Below are 9,440 nucleotides of genomic sequence, written 5' to 3' on the forward strand. Positions count from 1 at the left end.
TGTGAACACACACAAAGTATTGTTTTCTTGTCAGGCTTCAGTTGTCTGTGGACTAGACGGAGAAAGAGTAACCAGCTTCTCTCAGCATTCTAAACTAATTTCATAAGCCCAAATTCTATTTGTATCAAAATAATAAACTGCATTATTTTCCATAAATTACTTCCAAAGTCTATATATGATACTGATTTGTGTTCAGAGAAGCAGTATTGTCCAAGGGAGTATTGTTCTTGAATGATTTACACATTCTGAGCTTTGGAAAAAACGTTGGGTAATAAAAACTCAGCATTACACACAGAAACTTCACATTTGCACATGAACAGCCTTTCAATACCAATGTTTTGCATGGACACAGGAGTATAAATATATACTTAGTTATGAATTTGTCCTTCATTCTATGTCACTGGAAATGTGAACTCTTTATATGTTTCAGAATATTTACAGTGAAATCAGAGTCTTGATGGGCACTTGTCAGTAGGTTCAATTGCACCAAATCATATGGAGTATTAAAGTTTTGAAAACTGAGATCCATCTGACATATAATCACAGTCATCAAAAAATTGGTAAAACATCAACTTAAAGTAATGAGGGACTGCTAATGCTCTTATATAATATTTATATATATATTAAATTTTATGTTTTATATTATAATATTTATAAATTCAAATATAACATTGCATAATATTATTTCTATATACGATCTCCTGGGCACTGACAGGACATATGTTTCTTTACCACAGAGGCACAGAGAAGATTGCCATCATATCACTAAAGCTATAGTTGGACAAAGGAGCTAATCATAGGGGAAAAAATCACAGAACCATACATTTAGTACCCAAAAGAACTTCAAAATTCACAGAACCAGACCATCTCATTTCTAATCCAATTTTCTCATTTTTTTTGGGTGAGAAAAACAAGGGTAAGAGACTTCAAGTGACTCATTCATAGTCCTTATTGAAAGCAGAATTCAAATTCATGTCTTCTGACTCCAAATTCAGTATTCTTTCCTCTGTAATATCCTGGGGGATTCCTAAAGAGTAAAATCCCCCTATTGTTTTGTGCATTATAATTCATCCTAGTTGCAGATGGCTTCATGCTTCTTATGAGTCTAATTTTTTTTATACCACTTCAAGATTCAATATGAAGGTATCTTTCACTGATTGCCACTAAAGCATGAAGAAAATGCTAAACTAGGAAGAAATTTCCAAATTACTTATGCCTGCCTGCTATTAGGAGGAGGAATTAGAATGCTGGTGTAGCTCAGTGACATTCAACCTGATCCAGTGTCAACTAAAATATCACCAGGAAACTCATCTCCAGCAGCCTTTTCCAGAGTAAAACTTTGCAGGAGCCTAAATCAGAGATAAGCAAACCATTGCCTGAAGAAATAGTAAGAGTTCAGGCAAGAAGTGCTCATTGAACTCCAATAATGAAATGTATCATTAAAGTTTAAGAGCTCATATGACTGGTTGAAAATAGTTTAAAAGATATAAAAATGGTAACTTGTACAACAAGCACGAGATCATTACTTTTGTTATTCAGTGGATGTGCTTTTCTCTTTGTGGTAAACAATAATGGACTAACAACAACAATTAGCACTTATATAGTGCTTAAAAGATTGCAGAATGCTTTATATAGTGTCTCTGATTCTTCCAACAACTCTGGGAAGAAAGTATATTTACTTCATTTTTACAGATCAAGAAACAGGCACAAATGAGTTAACTGACTTGTTCAGGGTCACAAGGCTAGTAGTGTCTGAGGAATGAATCAATTTCATGTCAGCCTCACTCCAAGTTTAGGACTATTCATGGTGACACCTAGCTGCTCTGGCTATAGAGAGTATTTTATAAAGAACTTTTCTCATTAATAAATGGAAACAAAATGAAACAAAAATGGTTTTAAAGTAAATAGGGTACGCATTATTATCCCTCTTTTACAAATAAAGAAACTGATGTTCCTATAGGTTAAATGAATTATGTCCAGTTGCATCAAAATTAAGCAGTCGACTTCTAATATTCTTTTCAGGATCTCATAATAACTCTTTCTCAATTCTCTATATAGCATATGTATTTCTAGTCTCCTATGCAAGGAGTAACATAGCTATCATTTTAACTATAACTTTTGCTGAGGTATTAAATACCCATTGTGCAGATGCTAAACATTAAGCATATTTTCTGTTTCTTTTTTTGTTATTGTTGTTTTCTTTTTGTCCGTAAGAATCTTCAGTCCAAAATGATATGATTGATATATTATTTAGTAAGTTCCGACTATATTCCAGGCACTATGTTCAGTACTAGAAATTTAAAAAAACAGAAGAAAAGTCCTATCCTAGTCTTAAGGGGTTTCAAATCTAATGGTGAAAGACCATACACAAAATGAAGCTGAAACATGTCTAGTGATGGGGAGAAGGCAGAGAGTCCAGAAGTTACCTGCTGAGTGCAGAATGGTATAGTCATGATGAAAAAATTGGTGAATTTAAAATCAAGCAGAATAGCTGGTAGCAAATGGGGGAAAGTGGCTAGGATTTTAAGCTCTCTATAAAAGAAGTCTAAGGGAAGAATTGTTTGTTCTTCCATCTCACCTGCAATTGGAGGAGACAAAGAATTGTGGGTACTGTTGAAGTGTGAGCAAACAAAGTTGTAGGACTCTTCATGATAATTATTTTCCTGATGATGAACTTTTCTTGGGGTAGGACATGGCAGAGTCTAAACCAAGCAGTGTAACATGGCAACTTACGAAATGGCTGATGGAGAGACACAGATGCGTAATAAGTAGACGTCAGATGTGTAGAATTTAGTAGGAATAGGAGCAGTCCAGGAAAACTTGACAAGGATTTTGAGCAAGGAAATAGCACCTTAACCATGTGGGATGGAAATAGAGAGATAGATGTAGTATCTGAACTGGGCCTTGAAGAGAAAGAGGGTTTTTATTTGTTTAAAAAGTAAAGGGGATACTATGGGCAAAATTACAGAGAAAGAAAAGAATAGCATGTGATGAGGAAGGGAATATGAGAAAGGGAGAGAGTAGTTAAGAAAAGTGAGAGTAGTTAAGTTTGGATATGACCTAGACTATGGAAAACAAAATAAGTAGTAGACAGATAGATTATGGAGGGGCTTGAATGCCAAGATATATGGTTGACATTTATACAAAAGAGTGGAGAAGACAGCACTGAAGGATTTTGAGTAGAGGAGTGATAGGTTGTTCATGGCAGAATGTTAGGAATAATTTGAGAAATGATATTATGACAAATTAAAAAGTAGTCTATAAGGGGACTTGGGACAATTATCATAGTGAAAATGTATCAGTTTTGTTGTAGTAGGCTTTCAGAGGATGTCATATTAAGGAGATATGATAGAAGAAACATTTCATTTTATTGATGAAGAACTTAATGCCAAGAAAATTGATAGGATGAACCATATTATAATATCTACGGAGACAAGGACTAGGTTGTAGAGTATTGAGTAGTGCTGGGCCTAAATTCAGGAAGACCAAGTTCAATTCTGGCCTCAGATATTTTCAAACTATATGAACTTGGGCAATTAATTTAACTTCTTTTTGCCTCAAGTTCTTAATGTGTAAAATGGCAATACTAATAGGTTCTAAGGAAATGCTATTATTGATACCATTATTTATTATTAATAGTATTTTTTTTTTCAGTACTGAGAATCATAATAGGATCAACAGTTGAAAGCATCTTCTGAGGCCATATCCACTCATTTTACAAATGAGACAAATTGGGCCCAAAAAAGGAAAGTGATTTGACCAAAATCACACAGAGCATAAACAACAAAAGCAAGAACTCAGGCAGTAAAAAAAATCAAGAAATTAGGTGAAGTAAATCAAAACTGTTTAAAGTTTCTCAGTAGCAGAGTTGTGCCTAGAGCCCCTATGAAGTCAATGTTGCACTCTGAATATTGACTAGAGACAGATTCAAGTTTCAGTGCATTATTCTAGCAAAAGAAGATACACCAATTTTACAGGTCTTCTTCCAGAGTATTTCCCAGAAAAACTTATGGGCATTTGATTTTATTTTAAAGTGGAAAGAAAAATTTCACAGTAAATCACCTACATTCCACATGCTTATAAACCACAAGCTACTACACCCAGAGATTTCATTGTATTTTGACTGAAAATTCCATAGCCTCTTTGGTGAGATATATTACCTCTAATTATATCTATGTCCTACATGTTTGTCAGAGTTGTCATACTAGAAGAGAAATTGTACTAATGAGAGATATTACACATAGATGTGGTAGGTAAGTGAGCAGAGCTGCAGAATTGTACCAAGTTTCTTTGCTGGCTAGTCGGGGTCATGTCACTTAAAAAATTCCAGCCATGGGTCATAAAACATGACAAAATATTAAACATGGGAGACATGAAATATGTGCACAGAGTTTCCTGGAGGAAGGAGTATATATGTACTTGCCACAAAGCAAGGAAGAAGTGTGATGTTAGGGTAAAGGGCATATTTTAGGGATATAATTTTCAGACTCTGAAATAATGTTATATGGTCACTATGGATGAGATCTAAAGCAAAATGGAGCATAATTAGCTAAGATTCAGAAATTAATGATCAATTGTGTTAAACAGATAACTTTAAATGTCCAATACCTTGGATATTTTAATTCTTTTGTAATTAAACTCTTTCTTTTTTTAAAATTTATTTATTTATTTTCAGTTTTCAGCATTCATTTCCACAGGATTTTGAGCTCCAAATTTTCTCCCTATCTCTCCTCTACCCGCACACCAAGACACCATGCATTCTGATAATCTCTTCCCCCAATCTGTCCTCTGTTCCATCACACCTACCCCCCCTTCCCTTATCCCCAATTTCTCCTTTTTCTTGTAAGACAAGATATATTTCTATACTCCATTACCTTTATCTTATTTTCCAGTTGCAGGAAAAACCAATTCTCAACATTTGTTCCTACATATTTGAGTTTCAATTTCTCTCCCTTCCTCCCTCCCCACACATCCCCATTGTGAAGACAAACAATTCAATATAGGCTATACATGTGAAGTTATGCAAAAACTTCCATAATAGTCATGTTGTGTAAGACTAACTATATTTCCCTCCATCCTATCCTTCTCCTCATTTATTCTATTCTCTCTTTTGTCCTTGTCCTTCCCCAAAAGTGTTTACTTCTAATTACTTCCTCCTCCTATTTGTCCTGCCTTTGATTATCCCCTCCACAGCCCACTTCTCCCCTTCTCCCCTACTTTCCTGTAGTGTAAGATAGATTTTCATATCAAATTGAGTGAGCACCTTATTTCTTCCCTAATCCAAATGTGAGGAGACTAAGCTTCACTTTTTGCCTCTCACCTCCCCCTTTATCCCCTCCATTGAAAAAGCTTTTTCTTGCCTCTTTTATGTGAGATAATTTGCCCCATTCCATTTCTCCCTTTCCCCTTCCAATATATTCCTCTCACCCCTTAATTTTTTTTAGATAACATCGCTTCCTATTCAACTCACCCTGTGCCCTCTGTCTATATGTATATAAGCCCTCCAACTACCCAAATACTGAGAAAAGTTTCAAGAGTTATCGATATTGTCTTTCCATTTAGGAATGTAAACAGTTCACCTTTACTAAGTCCCTTATGATTTCTCTTTCCTGTTTACTTTTTATGTTTCTCTTGATTCTTGTATTTGAAAGTCACATTTTCTATTAAGCTCTGGTCTTTTCATCAAGAATGCTTGAGAGTCCTTTATTTCATTGAATGACCACTTTTCCTCTGAATGTAATAGTACTCTTGATGGGAAGTCAAATGTGACTCATCTACTAGAGGAAAATAAGTAGTAGTCTAGATATATAGGGCATCTCAATGTTAGATTAAGGAAAAAGAGTAGAATGGAGCATTAGGCTCTAGTGTAAGTTTGATTTCTAGTACTAAGTAAGAAGAATGAGGCAAAGGATACTTAGACCCAAGTTGAGTGGCAAAATATATCAGCCTGTTGTCCATGTGGAGTACTGGTCTTGGGGTATACAAGACTTGAGTTTGAAGCTTCAGTTGTTCACAAGTTGTTGTTATTTTCTTCTTCCTACAGAAAACAAAAATCTTTCTCTTGGTAACTTTCATGACTTGTTCTGATTTTGTTCCCCATTTCCAAGTCAAAAGAGAAAGTTAATTTCTTTTTCTATTTCCACATCAAAGAAGATTCTGACACTAAAGTACTAAATAATAAATTTATTAATCTATTTCTTTATTCACATGAAGTACAGTGGATATGTGAATAGAGGCAAAAATGAGACCAGAGCTAAATAATTGCCACTGATCATCATCCTTCATAACCAAAGATAGTAAGAAATAGAGTCAATTTAAATCTTATAGGAAATGGCAACATAGAGTGTCATTGAGCATGGGAATAGAGTACATAATAATAGCCTAATCACATTGTACTATATGAATTTAATTTGCTATTTTACTGTGCTATAAAAGATAATGACTTAAGAATTCAGAAAAAAATATGAGTTTCACATGAGTCAATTCAGAGCAAAGGTAGTTGATTGAAGAAAAACATATTCCTTATGAATATGATAATGCAAATACCAAGAAGGAAAGTGTGAAGCTTAGAAGTTTATAAATATAATGAATTAGTTTGTCTTTGGAGAAAGGGTAAGATCCCACCCCACTACCCTTTTGATGATTCTGTCAGGGGTGTGACATGGTGGGGAGAAGCAATGCCACTGATATCATGATATCTTGTTGATGTCTAGGAGAAAAGATTTTTAAAATTCCATTCCAGATGTAATCTCTATACAATGGTAAATAAAACAGAATCTTTTGCTGTTTCTCTTTTACTAGAAGTGCCTCTGATCGAATGATGTGATTGGGCAGGATCTTTCAAATCCATTGGTTGGCCTGCCCATTGTGAGAAGCTTGATTGGTTGAATTGTTTTGTAGGAGGGTCCCAAGTACTTTTTATTTTTTTGTATTGAGGCATTGGGCCAGAGGGTTATGCCCTCTGGCTCTAAAAAGTATGTAAATACTCTGAGGGTGAGGTTTCACTTTGGGACTTACTGACTGGAAGTATGTCTTTGGTCACAGAGACTCTGTAAAGCTTCTAAGGAGCTCCCCAGCTAAAATCCAGAATGTTATGGTTCCCTCTCTGGTAATAGTGTATGTATGTATTGGTCAGACATTTTGGAAGCATGTTTGCTTACTTTTGATTTCAATATATTTTCTCTGAAATTTTGATTTTGATTTTTTCTGATATCTGTGCTTGATTAAAGTGATTTTTAACCCCTCAAAAGTTGCCTTACTTTTATGAATGCAGATCTAAGAAGTGTGGTAGCATGTCCCCCTGTGTATGTTGGGTTGCTTACTGCTACACTCTGAGAAAAGGTTGTGAACCTTCAGAGTTTTTTTACACCAGTGAAATTATGAACCTGACTCACTTCCTAGGTTTCAGAGGGTAGATGACATACGCTTAATAATGTGATGGTGGAATGTCTCCTCTCAGGGACTCGGCTTACTGAATTTTTTTCTGTAGCCATCAGCAATGCAAATATAAATTGGGAGGGAGGAAAGGAGGCAAACAGAAATCCTTACAACATCAGGTACTGGGAAAGCTTCAACATTCAGTAAGGAGAAAAATAAGTAAGTCTCAAGAAGTATTGAATTTGAAAAAATAATAGTTTAACTGGCTTAGTTTAGACTTTCTATTTTTAAAATAACTGAAAAAGTTTTGGACTAAGAAATTTAACCTGAATCACGTATCCAAACAATAACAGTCACTGAAATTTGCTGAACCATAAATCAAATCTCTTTCTCTGTCTTTATCTCTCTTTTTCATTTCTCTCTCTCTCTCTCTCTCTCTCTGTCTCTGTCTCTCTCTGTCTCTCTGTCTCTCTGTCTCTCTCTTTCTCTCTCTCTCTCTCTCTCTCTCTCTCTCTCTCTCTCTCTCTCTCTCACACACACACACACACACATTTGTTCACATCAAAATATTGCTGTTAACATAAATTGAAATTATTTTTGCATTATGTACTTCAACTGTCAATCTAGAATCTAAAACGCAGATGTATAAAATTCCAATATTGATGTCTCACCAAAGAATCCTTTCTTTATCTGAAATAATCTGATTATGGAGTTTCAGGTGAAAAAAAAAATCACCCCCTTTCTCACTGTTCAGTGACCTTGAGTTCTGTCATAGCCAGCAGGGATTATTGAACCTGGATGAATGGAGTAAGAAATAAAAATTTGTCCTTTCTCTGTTTTCTTTTTTCCCCCATTTCTCCACTTCTATTTTTCCTTAGTCCTTGTCTTATTCACTTTACTCTCCCTTATCTAATTTTTTCTCTTTACTTACTTCTTTTTTTCTTTCTCTAGTTCTTATACCTTTCTTTATTTCAATTTTCTTCTACTCCAATTTTATCCCTTTCCTTTCTCTCAATTTTTCTCTCTTTCCCTAAACCTGTATTTTTTAATTTAGTATTGTCCTTGATATTATTTTTCCTTTCCCATGTTTATGCCAAGCGTATGCTTTTATAGCTCATTTTCTATTCATTTCCTACTTCACCAGCATGTAAGAGTTTTCTTACTTTATGTTGTGGGACCTTGACTATAGCGAAGAATGCATTAGTTTTGGAAACAGGTTTAATTTTTGAGTCAAGCACAAATCAACTGAATGACTCTGGACAAGTCAGTAACTACTTCTAAGTCTGTCCTACGTTTCATCTGTAACATGGAAATAGTAATATTTGTCCTATCTACTTGATGTGTGGAAAAAATCCTTGTAATACTTAAATCACTCTGTACATATCAGTAATTATCATTCCTGATTCTGGCACTGGGTTCTCATTTGTATTATTTACAGTGATGTTATTTACTATTCCTGGTAAGGTAGAATGTTAGCTATATTTTTGACAGATTTCTCAAAAATTTTGCTCAGACGAGAGAGTGAAAATCATTTTTCATGGAATATTATTCACATGTGGAGAAGTTTTAGCGATAGGAGTGTTAAGGCATATCACAATTCCATATATGCAAATTCTGAGTTCTCAGGTGAAACAATACAGTTTTACTTATAATGAAAATTAATAAACTCTTAAAAAATACTTTGATATTTTTAGTATTATTTTTATTCACATGATTTAAGTTAGCTTTAGAGGCTTTATTTTTTTTTTACTTATATAAGTTTAAGGAAGTACCATGGATAATACAAAAATGTTAATTACTACTACAATTATAACTCAAAAAATATAAAATCTACCCATAATACAAGGCACAAAGTTATGGCACTAAATTATACACATATTAAAAGGCACATGAATCAGATCAATATTTGTATTAACTTTAAAAAAACTTCTCAATTGATTCCTATGAAAGAAATAATTTTCATAACTTTTCCAGATCATTTTTGACACTTTTAGCTTTTTAATATTTTTAAAAAGTTATTTGAAATCATCATGTTGATATATCTTTATATATTGCAAGTTGAT

Source organism: Notamacropus eugenii, chromosome 4, assembly GCF_028372415.1.
Source record: "Notamacropus eugenii isolate mMacEug1 chromosome 4, mMacEug1.pri_v2, whole genome shotgun sequence".
NCBI classification, from domain to species: domain Eukaryota; kingdom Metazoa; phylum Chordata; class Mammalia; order Diprotodontia; family Macropodidae; genus Notamacropus; species Notamacropus eugenii.